We start from the raw sequence: 16,179 nt of genomic DNA, 5'->3' as shown, positions 1-16,179 counted from the left end.
TTATTGTGTTTCTCATTTCTCTAAAACACTTTGAATTCCCCCTCCACTGATTCTTTTCCCTCCTTTGTTTGTTTACATGCCTCACTTATGTGGTAGTATCTGAAAGTAAAAAAGCAATTTAGAAACAAAGTTGAATAAAATTTCATTGTTCTTGATTCTGGAGATTGTTTACTGAGGTTATTATCTTGTTGATGAGTTATCTTCACATCAAGCATTCAGGATATCAGTTACCAGACACATCATATTCAGTTATGGTGGGCTTATGGTTGTGTATTGTGCAGAATTCATGAAGTCGTTTTCTACAGATTTATCATGAATTTATGGCCAATGGAACTGTTTAAACTTCCTAATCCATTTGTTCCACTGAGTAGCCTTAGAGTTAAAACAGCGGTTTCCATTTCCCTTATGGGTAGGTGAACCCATGCACACATTTATCATTGATTTTTAGCACTGGAAAAATGTAGAAAGTTGGTGAGTTGCTCTGTATTCAAAGGAGAGAGAATATTTGGAAGGAGTTTTCCTGAAAATAGGATTGGTGAAATAAAAATAAAATTTATATTCACCCTAAGGGAGATAAACTACCAGAAGCAAACCTCTTTGGTAGATGTTTGAATCAGGGATATAATCCAACCATGGTAGAGTATTTGGTCTGACTTTCCTTTGAGAAGCAGGGACAACCCATGGTGTTGGGCTGGCAGGCATGAGGAAGCAATCACCCTTCTCTCCCTTCCTTCCCCCCAAATTATAAATAGAAACATTGTGTCCAAATAACTGCAAAGATACAATCTAGCTTTTTTCTTTTCCTATTTTAATAAGCCTTTTTATTTTTTAAGAATTACGGTTAGCAAACTTGAGAGAGAACCTAAAAGTACTCTTTCACATGTTTCTGATCTTCAGTTGATTTACTTGAATTAGATCTATTAATATAATTATTGCATTACTACGACCATTTTATTATATGCAGTCTAGAATACTTCGTCTTTTTACTCCTATAATACTGAAATAAACATTTAATTTTTAGGCATTACAAATGCCCAATAGCTGTGTTTTTAATTAATGGGAATTGTATTTTTTTTATTAATAGTTTAGATGAATCTATATATCCAAGTCTTGACCCACTGAAATGAGTAATCCTTTGTATTAGGGAAGGACATCAGTAGGATTAGAGATTTCTTGACTTTCTTGATCCTTCTTGTTAGTCCTTCAAGAGACTGCATAAAGATGATAATAGGTGTTCTGTCTTATTCACCAAGTTTTCTCCATTGATTTCAGAACATTACATTATCAGAGAGAGAGGGGAATATCAGTATTTTTTTCTGTATCACACTCCCCACCTTTAGCACTGCTTCCCATTCTTTCTTTTAGCCATTATTTATTGAGGACCTATTGTGAACCAGAAGTTGTACAAAGCTCTGGCAATATGTGACCTTAACCATTCTGACCATTATGGAGTTACAGTTTAGTAGAGAAGGCAGGAAAGAACGTGGATTCCTGAGTCACACTGCCTGGGTTTTACTCTTGGTTGCACCACTTCCTGGTGAAGCTGGACAAGTCACTTAATCATTTGTTTCAATTTCCTTCTTGCTAAAATGAATATAACAACTCTACATTAAATGAGAAGATGCGTGGATTAAATGAGATAATGCATGTGAAACATTTAGCACTCACGTTAGGAGAGGAAACTTCTAGGCTACTATCTCTAACCCTGTTAAAAAAGTGATTTGACCAGCTTTGTTTAGTTATAATATTTTTATTTAGCTTTTGGAGCCTTTTCCCAGTCCTAGTATAATACAACCTCTTGAATGCACTCTGGTCACCTTTTATTTTCTCCTTCAAAGCTCCTGGTATTCTCTCGTTTCTTGGAAGCTTCCCCATTTAACAGCTCTTGGCTAGACATTCCTATCCATGTAACACTCATGACTCCCATTACACGCTGTGCAGTAATGTGCAGTTACTCCTTCCTTGTACATGTTGCTAATGTGGATTATTTATTTACTTATTTGAGGTGTGACTACTGGGTATCTTTTTAGTTATTTATTATCTGTCTCTTGTAAACACCTAGAAGGGAAGACACCATAGCAATCTGCACAGTAGGCATTTAATGATTGAAATAAGTGAAAACAATTTACATTCTCAGTAGAGGAGAGTCTAGCTTTCTTTCACCAGGCTGTTTACGTGGTTGAGAACAAACAGGACTGTCAGAACTGTCCATCTTATCCTTTAGCTGCAGAGGTGTATCAAGTTCTATTGAACCCTTTGTAAAATGAATTACCTTTTTCGTTCTTAAGTTTTAACAGTTTTAACTGCATATTTTCCAATTTCAACTGTGTAGTATTTCTCCATTGTAGCTCATTTGTTAGATTAAACTTTGGGAATGTCTTTTATTGTGAATAGTAATTTTCTAAATTTTTACTTTTGTTTTGCTTTTTGATTCTTTGACTACTTTCCCATAGCCAATCACTTTCTTCCAAGTCTTACTCAGAAGCCATTCACAGCTCTACAATTAGATTACGTTTATTAACCACCCTATGATTAAGCCGTGTCTTCATTTTTTCTTTTTTATTTGCAGTTTGCATATTATATGCTGTACTTTGACTCATTTAATAAATAATTACTCTCCTTTCTTCTTATAATTCTGTCTGGAAATTTTCATTTTCATTTTATTTTCTTCCTTCCTTTACAAAAACTAGAGATCAAGTGTAAAACTTTCTGGATAAGTACATATTAAGGCTTTGTGTACCTAGCCCTTAATATTTTCACTGTTTTACAAGAGAAGAGGTTGTCAACTGACTACTAACCACATAAGATGCCAGTTTAATGTGACAAATCTGTCCCTTAAGACTGATTTTCCAAATAGTATTTCTTGGAAACGCAAAATCAAAGCTGTGGAGTACTCTGTATGAATTTTAGTTCTAAGGATGTAGCATGCAAGTATTACTGTTCTCATTTTAGAGAGCAAAAAGTAGACTAGGAGAATTAAAGAGATTTATGCGTTATTTCTCCATTCATGTGGTTAGTGTTGGCTAGTATGTGTTGGTATTACTGAATCTGAACCCAAGTTCCCTGTCTCCTGCTGAACTGTTGTAAATTCAAATGAAAATGCTAAGAAAAAAGTCAACATTAAAAATACAATAGCAATTGGTAATTTAGCACAGGGCATGAAATATTACCTCAAGTCACAGTATGCTCATTAAAACATTTTAAATTAACTTCCTCAAGGCGTCTCTTAAAGGATTTGGTTTTATGTACTTAAAAAAAATTTTATTGACAGATTTATTTGTCAGTCTTCTTTAAGATACTGTTAGCTGCTCATTCACTGAAATAGTGACATACTAAATAAAAGATAACTTTTCATATAGTCACTTGCGTTGTTAAACTTTAGCATTTGATGTTAAGATTATGTATATACATATATATAAACACACACATATACAGACATGCTCATGTTTATTTGTGTTATTTATAAATCTTTTCTCTAGGAAAAATAATATTTATTTACAAAGTTATTATTGACATTGTTGGAATGACAACAGAGGAAGATTTGAAATACAATCTAAGTATTATTGTAGAGGATGTACTCAGTGCTTTGAAAACTGCCTAAAAACCACCTAATAAATGAGTGTGCATTTGTTGGCAGGTAATAGATCATGCTACAAACTTACTATCAGATAATGTTATTCATCCAAATATTTATGAATAACTATCATAATCAGTGTCCTCACACTCCATATCAAATCCATCAACAAATCCTGTTATCTCTACTTTCAGAGTATATGCTAAATGTAATTTCTCTCACCACCACCTACTTCAAAATTAGATTTCACCTTTTGAGAGACACCTGCCCCATGCATTTTATCTAAATTGGGACCCTATTTCCCAACTCCACATTCTTTCCCTCTATTCCACTTTATTTTTTTTCATAGAACTTTCCACTTTTTGATATTATATCTTTTTTTAAAACTTATCACCTGTGGTTTATTGTTTGTTTTGCCATTAGATTGTAAGCACCATGAGGGTGAGGATTTTGTCTTTCTTATTAATCCAGTGGTCACTAAATGTAGAACACTACCTGGCACACCTTAGTTATTCAGGAAAATGAATGTAGGAAGGAATTAGTGCTGTGGAGATATTGGAACTTGGTGCAAGCCATGTAATACATTTTTGCTTAACACATTTTTAAAAATTAGGGAGTGAGTGAATAAATGAATGTAAAAATTAGGCTTTGGTAGTCCACTTTGGAAAAATATTTGTCATTATCTACTGAAATTGAACATACTTATACCATGTAACTCAGAAATTCCACTTCTAGGGATATACCCCACTGAAATGGACATGTATGTTGTGGACAACCGTGTTCATAGTAATACTATTCATGAGAGCTCCAATGTAGAAACTGCCCACATGCCCATGAATAGTAGAATGGATAAGTAAATTGTAGTATGGTCATACAACAAAATACTATACATCATTGAGAATATACAAACTGTAGCTGTATTAAACTATGGATGAATCATATAAATATAATGTTGAGTGAAAGAAGCCAGAGGCAAAAGAACACATATTGTGTAATTTTACTTACATAAAGTCCAAATCTATGTTTTTAGATGTCAGGATAGTGTTTATCCTTGAAGGGATGGCACTAGAAGGGGACGTGAGGAGGTACTCTAGTATTTTATGTATTAAAGATAGTACAACATGACAATCCTAGTCTTAAAAGAACTAACTTAATGAAGGAGCAACAAACTAACATTAGACTGACTAAAATAACTAATGTATAAAGTGCTTTGAATGAGCAGAGGATGAAATAATTCTGTTGAGGTGTGTGGAAAGATAAAAGTAAGTAGTTTTAATACCGCTAATAGTTTTAATAACCTTTGTCATAAGCATCAAAATTTTTTTGAATTTTATTTTTTTTATACAGCAGATTCTTATTAGTTATCTATTTTATACATATTAGTGTATATATGTCAATCCCAATCTCCCAATTCATCCCATCACCACCCCTCCTCCTGCTTTACCCCCTTGGTGTCCATATGTTTGTTCTCTACATCTGTGTCTCTATTTTCTGCCTTGCAAACCAGTTCATCTGTACCATTTTTCTAGATTCCACATATATGCGTTAATATATGATACTTGTTTTTCTCTTTCTGACTTACTTCACTCTGTATGACAGTCTCTAGGTCCATCCACCTCACTACAAATAACTCAATTTTGTTTCTTTTTATGGCTGAGTAATATTCCATTGTATATATGTGCCACATCTTCTTTATCCATTCATCTGTCGATGGACACTTAGGTTGCTTCCATGTCCTGGCTATTGTAAATAGAGCTGCAATGAACACTGTGGTACATGACTCTTTTTGAATTATGGTTTTCTCAGGGTATATGCCCAGTAGTGGGATTGCTGGGTTGTATGGTAGTTCTATTTTCAGTTTTTTAAGGAACCTCCATACTGTTCTCCATAGTGGCTGTATCAATTTACATTCCCACCAACAGTACCGGAGGATTCCCTTTTCTCCACACCCTCTCCAGCATTTGTTGTTTGTAGATTTTCTGATGATGCCCACTTCTAACCGGTGTGAGGTGATACCTCATTGTAGTTTTTATTTGCATTTCTCTAATAATTAGTGATGTTGAGCATCGTTTCATGTGCCTCTTGGCCATCTGTATGTCTTCTTTGGAGAAATGTCTATTTAGGTCTTCTGCCCATTTTTGAATTGGATTGTTTGGTTTTTTTTTAATACTGAGCTGCATGAGCTGTTTATATATTTTGGAGATTAATCCTTTGTCCATTGATTCATTTGCAAATATTTTCTCCCATTCTGAGGTTTATCTTTTCATCTTGTTCATAGTTTCCTTTGCTGTGTAAAAGCTTTTAAGTTTTATTAGGTCCCATTTGTTTATTTTTGTTTTTATTTCCATTACTCGCTAAGAGGTGGGTCAAAAAAGATCTTGCTGTGATTTATGTCAAAGAATGTTCTTCCTATGTTTTCCTCTAAGAGTTTTATGGTGTCCGGTCTTACATTTAGGTCTTTAATCCATTTTTGAGTTTATTTTTGTGTATGGTGTTAGGGAGTGTTCTAATTTCATTCTTTTACATGTAGCTGTTCAGTTTTCCCAGCACCACTTATTGAAGAGGCTGTCTTTTCTCCATTGTATATCCATGCCTCCTTTTTCATAGGTTAGTTGACCATAGGTGCATGGTTTTATCTCTGGGCTTTCTATCCTGTTGCATTGAACCATATTTCTGTTTTTGTGCCAGTACCATATCGTCTTGATGACTGTAGCTTTGTAGTATAGTCTGAAGTCAGGATGTCTGATTCCTCCAGCTCCATTTTTTCCTTCAAGATTGCTTTGACTATTCAGGGTCTTTTGTGTCTCCATACAAATTTTAAGATTTTTTGTTCTAGTTCTGTAAAAAATGCCATTGGTAATTTGATAGGGATTGCATTGATTGCTTTGGGTAGTGTAGTCATTTTCACAATATTGATTCTTCCAATCCAAGAACATGGTATATCTCTCCATCTGTTTGTGTCATCTTTGATTTCTTTTATCAGTGTCTTATAGTTTTCTGAGTACAGGTCTTTTACCTCCTTAGGTGGTTACCAAATGTTTTTATAGCATAAAACTTAGAAATTCTTTTCTTTTTAATTAATAGAATCCTCAAAACCAGATAATTTTATGATGAAGAGGCCAAGCACTTTTTAAGAGACATTGTCTTAACTTATGGCAAACTAGAACATTCCTTAAGAGAGATTTTATTTCCATACTTAAAAACTGAGTTTTTAAATGTTTTGAATCACAGCAAGTTGAAAACGATTAATAAAATATGTAAACACTATCACAATACAGTGTCAGCCCTAAGAAAAATAAAATTTTATATCAGTAATAAAATTCACTGATGAACCAATGGAATATCAGGTAACAAACATGGGTGAGATAGCATTGGCACAACCATCAAATTGACAAACATGTGAAGGTCTGGTATTTGCCAAATATTTATATAGGGAAATGAGAACTCTTTTATACATTTCTGGTTGCAAAGTAAATTGGTACAGCCACTTTGAAAAGCAATTGTATAACACCTAGGAATCTTCGAGATGCACAAACCCTATGGCTCTGCAGTTCACCTCTCTGGATGTCAGCATGAGCCAACATTGTACATGTATAGTGGAACCAAGCAGAACCCTACAGGACCCCCACCCCAAATACAAACGCTCCTCTTTGTCCCCTGCCTTTTGTTTGTAGAAAAACTGAAGTCTCCCAGTCATCTCTGAGTCACAAAAGAGCAGGCTCAAGCAGTTAATGATTAGCATAATAGAGTCACAGACTCAATGTCTGGTGCACATTCTTGAGTTATTTTACGGATACTATAACTCCCATCAGAGGGGAAAAGCTAACTGCATGATAACCAGATTGTAGCCGTGACATAAGCTGCTCCATCTTGAGCAGTACTGAATCTATAGCTAGCACTATTTGAAGAACTGGCCTTAAGAGAATGGGATTAACACTATTGCTCAAAATAATCTATATCTTTGCGGTCATCAAAGGAAGTAGCTTGTTCTGCCTGTATACATAACAGGCAACTAAAATTGTCAGCAAAGAGGTGCTCCAGACCCATCTTCCACTCTAATTATACAGCACCCTATGTAAGTGTGAAGAAGTTACGGAAGACAGACCTTGGCCCCTGATCCCGTAGAAATGGAATGATGTCCGACAAGTGGGGATTTGTAAGCAGCTCTTTGGCCCCTTTCCTGTTTGTCTGTTTTTGTTCCCCTTAAGCCTTAATTATAAAAATGAGATCACGAGGTAACATTTAACCTAACTCCTGACTTATGTTCTACTAAATGCATACAGTACCTTGCCTAACCTATTGATTCTTTCCCTAGACTAAAAGAAGTAGGAATGAAGAATTAAGTAGTTAAAGAATGACTAGCTCTGTAACTGTAGCAGCCCCCTTAGCAATCCTGCAGCCAGACCACATGGGCAAGATAACATCTGAGGAAAGATCATTAGGAGTCAGTCAGCCTTCATGCAGTGGAAAATGACACAGAACCTAACCTTCTGTCTCAATGATTAACTGAGATCACTTCCCCCTTTTCCCTTTAAAAATCATCATGGCTGAGCAGAATCTTCAAAGTTGTTTTTTGGGGACATGAGTCCACCTTTTCCCCAGACTGCAGGCTTTCTGATTAAGCAACTTTCCTTTCTACCTCTCCACTGCTGGCTTTTGAGCAATGAGCGCCTGAACCTGAGTTCGGTAACAATAGGATGATTGTTACATTTGCAGTAGTGACAAAACAGTATCATGGCCTATTCTAGCTGGATAGTTAAGCAGGTTTCTTTGTAATGTGAGACATCATATAGCAGTCAAAATGGAAACATTAGACTTCCATTTTGCCAAGACAGATAAATTTCAAAAATCAGTGCAGATTAAAAAACAAAAAGACAAGTTGCAAAATGAAGTGCACAGTAACAAGAATTGTATAAAATTTTAAAACAGTAGTATGCATTTTTAATGTAATGAAAATAGAAAGGCTGAAATATTATCATAACCTGTAAAGTATCTCTACAGAGAAAATACTGTAGTACAGTTTCTTTCTTCTGCAAGGGTTTAACTAGAGGTTTGAGGGAAGAAAGGTGAAGTATAAAAGTTAATGTTATTTGAAATTGCCATTAACTAGGCAAAGTTTCAGTTTTGCTGCCTGATAGATTACCAGGAGGTCATGTTGTTAAATGAAAGAGTTTGGTAATGGTTCTTATTTAGCTTGCTATTTTTACTCATTAGTGTATTAATATAAATTTGTGTAAAGGAATTTCTAGTGAGGCTCAAATCACATATATAGATGAAATTTTTCAGTTGCTTTTCAAATATATGGAAAACTTTAAATACATGGATTTTAAAGGTCAGGAAAGTTAAATACATATCTGTTTGTAACTGCATTTTACGCACACACACGTACTCAACAATTCATGAAATAAGATTATATTATACAGTGATATTTAAAACTTGAAATACACATACAAGATAATGAAGTGTAGTGGCTAAGAGCACAGACTTGGATCAGATAGAACTGCATTTGAATTCCAACCCTGGCAAGTTAACTTACCCTTTTAAGCCTTGGTTTTCTTAGATCTTGTTAAATAGTGATAATTCCTACTTCATTTTGTTGATTAAATGAGAATCTATGTAAACTACTTAGTACAGTGCCTTCATACACAGCATACTCAGGAAACCATCAATATTTTAATTCTAACTTCTTTCTCCTGAAAAACAATTTGATAAGTATCATTGAAGTTTATGATTCAGCTCTCAAAAGTTTATTTGATTCATAATGTAACTCAGAGTAATATACATAGTACCTAGAGTGAAATGACCATCTGTAGCAGTGGTTTGATAGAAAAGTATAGTCAGACAGTGTTCCAGTTTGAAAAGCTGGAAGCTATACAGTCATCCTTTGGTATCTGTAAGGGCTTGGTTCTAGGATTTACTGTGGATACCAAGATCTGTGGATGCTCAAGTCCCTTGTATAAAAAGGTGTGGTATTTGCATGTAACATACACACGTCTTCCCATATACTTCAGATCGTCGCTAGATTACTTATAATACCTGATACAATGTAAATAGCTATGAATACAATGTAAATGCTATGTGATTAGTTGCTGGTACATGGTAAATTCAAGTTTTGGTTTCTGGAACTTTCCGGATTATTTTTTCCAAATATTTTTGATCTGGGGTTGGTTGAACCTACAGATGCATTACTTGCTCATACGGAGGGTCCACTGTACTTTCTCCTCTTAAAGTTCTAGGAATAGAAGTGATAATCCTGTCCCCAGCCACCCTTCTATCTTCCGAGGAGTAGGAACGAATATATATATATATATATATATATATATATATATATATATATATATATATATATATATATATATATATATATATATATATGTAAGCCTGTGGTAGTAGCTCTGGTTGCCTGGGGCTGGGGCTTTTTGCGGAATGGGGCTTACAAGGGGAGTGAAGATTGGAAATGAAGTTCCGATGACAGAAGGTGCTGGAATGCTATGTTGTGACGGGGGAAAGGGTGTTGGGGTGGGGAGATGGGTAGTGGAAGATGTAAAATTGTAGGCCAGGGTTACAGGTGCAGTAGAAGTTGTGAGTTTTAAAAATATAACCATGCCTGCTGTACACTATTTCAAGAAATACTCTTGGCATTTCGTTGAGATTAGATAATGAATGTATCACATTTTATCATCGCAATCTTCTTTATTTTAAGAAAATTAACTGGATTTCCAATTGTTTGTTTTAACGTGAGATTGTTATAGAAGTTAGTACAGACATTAAAGGCTATCAGCAAACCCATGATAGAACTTTAATGATTATAAGAAATAAAGAGTTTTGTAAATATATCTGACACTTAAAACTACCTGTTTTAGGGTGTCTATAATAAAACATCCGTCACGTGGTTCTCTGTGGTCAGTATTTTCAGGAATAAACTTGGTGCATAACACTGAATGCTCTTAGAAGATTATCTCTGTAAACTACACTATGACTAGCATTCCTTCTACAAAATGGGAATTAAATAAATATGTTAATGAATAGCTGTCTATGGAGATAATATACTTTATTTCTTTTACTGGTTTGTTATCTTTGATAAGCCTGCTTTCTCTTAGAGAATCAGCATGATATAATTTGCCCAGGAGACTTAGGATATGAAAGCACAGTGGACCATTTTGAGTATGAGAAGTTCAGAGACCTTCTGAATATATTAATGATTACCACCAAAGCACTTCTTGATATTTATTCTTCTAATAATGAGTTGTAAAGATGCCAGAGTCAAACTGAGAGGTGAATGCCAGACTCCCTCACTATCTGGGTGACTTGCTATTTCACATCCGTTTTCCAGCTTTATTTTAGCATGATTCAAATGTGTGCCTCTGCAAAATGATAAATTACCACAAGCCCTGAACTTTGGGGTCACTGTGAAAATAGTCACTGAATATCAAGGGTCTATATAAGGATTCTTTTTTTTTTTTTAATTTATTTATTTATTTTTGGCTGTGTTGGGTCTTCATTTCTGTGCGAGGGCTTTCTCTAGTTGTAGCAAGCGGGGGCCACTCTTCATCATGGTGTGTGGGCCTCTCACTGTCGCGGCCTCTCATGTTGCGGAGCACAGGCTCCAGACGTGCAGGCTCAGTAGTTGTGGCTCACGGGCCCAGCTGCTCCGCGGCATGTGGGATCTTCCCAGACCAGGGCTCAAACCCGTGTCCCCTGCATTGGCAGGCAGATTCTCAACCACTGTGCCACCAGGGAAGCCCCTATATAAGGATTCTTAACCTATATAGATTCTGTCTTCAGAAGGTCTATGAAAGTCCTGAAATTGCTACATTTTGTGTATATGTGCATACACATTTTTTCCCTAAGATGTCTATAGCATTTACAAGGACTATCAAGTCTGTAACCCAAGAAAGGTTAAGGACCAATCGGTTCGAAACCTCTTCAGAAGTCTTTTACATACAGTAAAGGTTTGCCATCTCATTTCCTTGATATACAGCATGTACCTCCAGAGGAATGAGGATACAATGTTTGTTTACTTATCAATTTTACTTTAATTTTACAGTCCAGAAAATTTGTGGCCTTTTCATAGTACAGTGGTATTTCTTCTTTATGTGAAATCATATTTTAATGCAAATTCAGTGTCACTGAGTGAATGTGATTGATAAAATGTGAATGATGCTTTACATAGTTTTATTATTTACATACCTGAATTCATTATTAAAGGGGGAAAGAAGGAATTTTTCATATTTTACATGTAGTTTGTTTTATGAAGTAAAATAATTTAAAATAAATTTTGGATTGAATTTAAAATGTTCATATTCAGAAAACACCTGCCTTTCTTTTTTAAAAGAAAATACCTGCTTTTATGGAAATACTAAACCCTAACACATTCTGTAGAAATAGGATCTTATTATGCAGAAAATGGTAGTATAATATACAGACTAAACCATAGTTGATTATTATGAGTGTATGTGAATATTTTGTCCTATTTGAATTGGACTTGACAATAGAGTGAGAATTCTTCTTTAAAGCTTTAGCTATTGCTTCCTGGACCTTTGTGTTGCCCAAAGGAAGCAAACTTCCTAGAAAGTGGAACTGTAGAGAGAGTTGAAAATGAACAAGAGGATTAGAAGATGTAATTACAGTCCAACCTTAATTAATATTTTTGAACTAGACAATGAGTAATTTATTTGAAAATTCCAACACCCAAGGTCATAAAATTTATCACCTACATTAATGAGCAAATGTGGAGCTATTTTGCTGACTTAGGAATTAAAGTTTTGAAAACAAGAAATTTGTGTTCTGTCACCAAAGAAAGGAAGCACAGTGGTTATGTTAATTAATAAAAATACTGGAATTAATAGCCATTTTTGGGGTGTTTCCTTGTTATAGACACTTTTACATATTACCTCATTTGATCTTTACAACTGTGTGAGATAAATAATACTGCCATTTTGATGAGGAAACTGAAAAAGAGTAGCTTGTTCAAGGTGTTCTTTGGGACCTTCAAAACCAGGGAATAATAGGTGCTCAATATTTGTTAAATTGAATTGCATTGATATCTGTGAATCTCTTATCCTTTCCTTTTTTAGTGTTTCCATTTCCCCATTTATCTGTGGTTAAATTATGGCCTCAGGACCCCAGGCCTTGATACATATAACATGGAAATGTCCCCAGTGAAATATGTGCTACCCTGTCAGCAAGATTGTTTAGGAGAAATATGACCTATTTTATATAATCCTATGTAACAGGTTAGTGAAGTAGATTTCTTATGCCTCCACTCCTAATTAATCACCAGTTACTGGACTGGCGATTGGGTGAAATACTGAAGGTCTTTTCTGTACAGCTTTCTTTGCCTCTAGAGATGGATCCTTATTTTTCTTAATAATTGGGGTAGTTAAACAATCTGTAATACAGTTTTTGCTTACTTTGATTTGGTTTCTTGGGAAGGAGAGTATATTTTATGGATATACCATAATTCTGTTTTTGCTCCCTCTCTCACTTTGCTATCAGCCTCATTTTAAAATAGTAGCTAATTCTGTGAATGATAACAAATTTGTATGTTGTGGAATATGAGAAAAAGAAATGAAAATTTGTATTGTATAGTCAGCATTTTATAAAGACCTATGTGTATGAAGAAAGGTTACTTACATTAAATAATAATTCCTCAGCATATTTGAAGTGTTAATAGCAAGTATTGGTGCATTATGGTCAAGTTCATTTAGTTGAAGGGAATATGATAGAAAATAATATTAAGCGATGTCCTACTACATCTAACTTTTATAAAAGGGAGCAATTTTAAGAGTCTGTGAAGATTATATCAAATATTTTGTTTATGCAGGTGTAGTACTATATTTAAAAATAAATGGCTTTTTTCCTTATTCTTATTTGTTTATAATCACTGTTTTAATATTGCCTAATTATTTAGATCAATCCAGAGTGTGTGTTGTTGTTTTTCAAATGAAGATTTGCTTTGTGAAGAAAATTTTGGTATGAATATTAGAAGATAGACTGAGTACGTAGAAGAAAAACAATATTTTTCCTTCCTAATATAGAAGTCAGACTAGAAAAGCAGCTCTTGAAGTTGTCCCTGTGGGAAAGGAAAAGCCTTATCATTTACAGAATTTGATATCAAGGGGGCAGTTGTTTTGAAGTAAGACAACCCAGACCATTACAGCACTGATAATTTTCTCCAAGTAGATTAGAGGTTTAATCATAAAAGAACACAATGTCCAGTATTTTTTGATACAGTGTTTTTGCATACAGAAGCAGCATTTTTAACTTTAAGGAAATTCTTTTACCTTAGATTTATATTTTTTAACCATTATGTAAAAGTTTTTATTATTGGAAAAGGAATAGATAGCAAACTGATCAGAAGATTTTACATTGCGGAGAAAATTTGAATTTCTACATAGTTTTTATTAGTATAATTTTCTGTTGTGGTTCTGTTGATTCAGATTATTTTACTTCTCAGTGATATACAATACAAGAGTGATGAAAAGTTGATCACATAAGATGCATATATGTAATATTTACACGAGCCAGAAAGTTTTGTCCTTGGGCTTTCAATAGAAATATAAGACAAATCTGATGTTCTCATAGGAACAGTTTCCAAAATAATAGTTTGGTTTTTTATCCAAGACCTGTGTTTTTACCAAAATTATTACAAACTTCATAGTTAATCACCAGTAAATTTTACACGTCTAGATAGAACTTTCCAAAGTGGATATAAATTAAACATAGCAGTTCTAAATTACAATTTTTTTCAAGTTTTTATTATATCCTATAATTTCTGTACTATATCTTTAGTACTAAAAAGATGAAAACTTTTAAATTGGGATTGTAGAATTCAGAAGGTTGGGGGGGCAGAGGGTAGATTTTAATAGATCCTTTTGAAGATCCTTTTGAGTAAACTGAAACATTAAATAGCCATTTAAAAAGCCCAAAGATTTATGTATTTTTATGAAAGTGTTTTTAAATTCTGAAGGTAACAGATGACTATAATAGACGATTTGGAAAATACAGAGAAATATAAAGAAGAAAAAAGAAATCACCCTGATTCTACCACCCAAAATCAATCGCTTAATAGTGAACTCTTCACAGATATTGACTACTATGTAGATTTGGGGTTGTTTATAAATTTTCACAAAAATAGTTATGTCTTGCACAGTTTCTAAGGATACTTGCTAATGACAGCACAACACAGTTTTCTAAATAAATTAACCCAACTTGGTAAACAAAACCAACAGTTCTTTATTCAAAAGTTCAGGAAGAGTACATGGGCTAGCTGTAAGGAGGGAGTTTCTCTAATCGAGGTTTGGCATACATTTTCAGAAAGCAGGGAAAGTGGAACCATATTTCCAGGAAGTAGTCTCTTGGCGAGACAGGATAGAAGAAAGATATTGTAAGAACCCTTTAGGCCCAACCTTGGGTAGTAAAGAAATAAAGACTCAAACAGAACTTATATTCAGTCTTTTGTCATTAGAAAAATTCAACTAGCCTTGAATAGGGTCTTGAGGCCTCCTTGACATGAACCTTCTTAGAGAGTGTTATAGACTGAATTCTATTCCCCCCAAATTTATATTCTGAAGCCGTAGCCCCTAATGTGATTGTATTTGGAAATAGGGCCATTAAAGGGTTAATTAGGGTTCAATGAGGTTATAAGGGTGGGTCCCTAAACCAATATGAGGGATGTCCTTATAAGAAGAAGATGAGACACCAGGATTGCATGCACACAGAGAAAAGACCACGTGAGGACAAAGGGAGAAGGCGGCTATGTGCAAGCCAACGAGAGAGGCCTCAGTAGAAACTAACCGTGCTGGCACCTTCATCTTGGACTTCTTCTAGAACTGTGAGAAAGTAAATTTCTGTTGTTTAAGCCACCCAGTCTGTAGTAGTTCGTTATGGCAGCCCTAGCAAACTTAATAGAGAGTAAAGCTTTTTTTTTTTTTTTTTTTTTTTAAGAATAATGGGTCTCCAAAGATATCAGGTGCTAATCTGTGGACCCTGTAAATGTTACCTTATAAGGAAGGAAGGGTCTTTGCAGTTTTGATTAAGTTAAATATCTTGAGATAGAGAGATTATTCTGGATTGTCTGGATAGGCCCTAAGCACAATAAAAAAGTGTCCTTGTAAGAGAGAGAGGCAGAGGGAGATTTGACACAGACATACATAAGAGAAGTTGATGGTATCCCTAAGGTAGAGACCAGATATGGCCACAAGTCAAGGAATACTGGCTGTCACTAGAAGCTGGAATAGGCAAGAAGAAGATTCCTAGAGGGAGCATAGCCCCGCTGACACCTTGATGTTGGTCTAATGGAACTGTTTTCAGGTTTTGTGAGTGAATAAATTCCTGTTGCTTTAAGCCATCAAGTTGGTGGTAATTTGTTACAGCAGCCATAGGAAACTAAAACAAATAGCTACTAAAAATACCAGATAATTTTCAGCATGTGTTGAAGGAATCTTAGGATTTTGTGTCATATGAGATTTGCCTCTTATTTTATGAAGTTATGAATTATGTTGATTATTTTTCTGTTGTTGAGCCATCATCTTATTCTTGGATAAACTCACTTAATTCTGATTTTTTTAATACACCAGTGAATTTGATAATATTTTGATGAT

The 16,179-nt window shown here is 34.6% G+C and overlaps 1 protein-coding gene across 3 annotated transcripts in view; it reads left to right on the top strand.

Moving 5' to 3' along the window:
* Nucleotides 1-16,179, top strand: part of COMMD10 (COMM domain containing 10) — a 165,377-nt gene that overhangs the window by 81,828 nt on the left and 67,370 nt on the right. The window lies entirely within an intron of this gene.

This window comes from Delphinus delphis, chromosome 3 (assembly GCF_949987515.2).
Source record: "Delphinus delphis chromosome 3, mDelDel1.2, whole genome shotgun sequence".
In the NCBI taxonomy this organism is placed as follows: domain Eukaryota; kingdom Metazoa; phylum Chordata; class Mammalia; order Artiodactyla; family Delphinidae; genus Delphinus; species Delphinus delphis.
Note: the sequence above shows the minus strand (reverse complement) of the source record. Positions and strands in the feature narration are given on the sequence as shown.